The sequence below is a fragment of the Odontomachus brunneus genome, unplaced genomic scaffold (genome assembly GCF_010583005.1).
Source record: "Odontomachus brunneus isolate Ranch 3 - 2012 unplaced genomic scaffold, Obru_v1 Obru_scaffold_106, whole genome shotgun sequence".
Classification (NCBI taxonomy): Eukaryota; Metazoa; Arthropoda; class Insecta; order Hymenoptera; family Formicidae; genus Odontomachus; species Odontomachus brunneus.
In genome coordinates, this window is record NW_022639556.1 from 263,289 (window position 1) to 264,964 (window position 1,676).

Here is a 1,676-nt window from a genome sequence, read left to right on the forward strand (position 1 = left end):
TGGGGGGGGGGGGGGGAACGATCGGCTGTCCGCGAGGACGTTTTATCAAGGTTTACAAGCGAAGAAATGCCTTAGCAATATAGGCTAAATCTCAGTGGCGGACTCGGCTGGAAGGTTAATCGTTTCGCAGTCGTTGCTAATGCTACAATTCTAAACAGAATAGTAACTCGTGAAATTCGTAGGAACTTATGAGCAGATCTACAATTCTGTGCGTACTATATATTATATGATCACTTGTAAATATAATAAACATATGGTAGGTAGAATTGATGAAATTGTAGATCTACTCATAAGTTCTCACGAATTTTACAAGAGAGCAAGTTATGAATCTTACAATTCTGTTTAGAATAGCAGTATAAGAGACGACTGTCTCACAGGTAAAATGCACTCACGTTGCGAGATAGAAATTTATTAGTTGAAATTAAAGAGCATAAATTCGAGTAGCTAAGAAAGTGGCAGCTATTTCTGAATATTTTATGCAAGTGAATCTCGAGCACTCGACTCGAGCAAGGAATTAACCGTATAAAGTATAAAATTATTTGCGACGTTGACATGTGCTTTGTTCAATTCTAATGTAAAATCAAGGAAAAAACGTTGCAACTTTGGGTTTCTCAATTATAACCGTATGAGTGAGGCTGAAAGTAGCATCAAAGTTTCAACTCGTATTTGGCCTTATGTTAAACCTTGAATTCTATAACGCAGTAGAAGCAAAATTAGCAAAGTAAGTGTAATTCTAATGATACAATTTATTCTTACTTTGACTCTGAAGATGTTCAAAACTTCTCTTTTCATTTTCTTTAGCGTCAAAATAGGTGTTGAATGAATTAGTGAGGTTGAAAGTGGAATTAAAATTTCGACTCGGGTAGGTTAAATAGAATGAAAAAAAGGTTGATATTTCAGAATATCAGAATAAGTGTTGAATGGAATAGTGAGACTGAAAATAAGATAAAAATTTCGACTCTCTTTCAGACAGGATCCCATAATTATTTCAGATAATCGGACTTGATTCCAATCAGAGATCCCAAGAAATCTTTGACGCGAAGGTCGATAAGAGATCACTGTCTCCTGAAATCGATCGTATCGCCCTGCGCACCTACCTTCGTCCTTTTCGTTGTCGTCCTCGAGGTCCTCCGATAAATTATCGTCCTCCTCCTCGTCGTCTTGAGAACGATGCGACGCTCCGGCCTCGCTTCCGGAGTGCTCGCCCACGCTTCCGCTTCCCGCTGTTTTTGACAGATTTAGAACCGGGCTGTGGCCGTTGGAGGAGCCTGCAAAAACCGCGATATCGCGACGGCTTTAATAAAGGGTGCAATTCATCGCGTTTAATGCGAGATGCATTCATAATCTTCCCCTCTATACGCGACACATGCATACACACACATAAATATACGTGAGGAAGGGATATCGATGCTGGATTCGAGTCGTGCCCGCGTCCATATATCTACTCGATACACGATAACGCCGCGAGAACGGCGTCAATCTTTCCCGAGGAACGTTCGGTTACGAAGAACGAGAAGCGCGTCCATCGACCGGACTGACAAGTTGATGGATTTTATTTGCCTCCGCGCATCCCCGTTTAGACGAGAACAAGCGGACTATCCACTTTCCGAATCCTCCCGGCGGCCTGCTCTCTCTCTCTCTCTCTCTCTCTCTCTCTCTCTCTCTCTCTCTCTCTC

At 41.9% G+C, this 1,676-nt stretch overlaps 2 protein-coding genes across 2 annotated transcripts in view; one reads left to right on the forward strand and one right to left on the reverse strand.

Moving 5' to 3' along the window:
* Nucleotides 1–1,676, forward strand: part of LOC116849084 (1-phosphatidylinositol 4,5-bisphosphate phosphodiesterase classes I and II) — a 283,574-nt gene that overhangs the window by 234,069 nt on the left and 47,829 nt on the right. The gene's annotated exons all lie outside the window — the stretch shown is intronic.
* The window catches only part of LOC116849089 (dachshund homolog 2), a 287,082-nt gene that overhangs the window by 101,041 nt on the left and 184,365 nt on the right, over nucleotides 1–1,676 (reverse strand). The gene's annotated exons all lie outside the window — the stretch shown is intronic.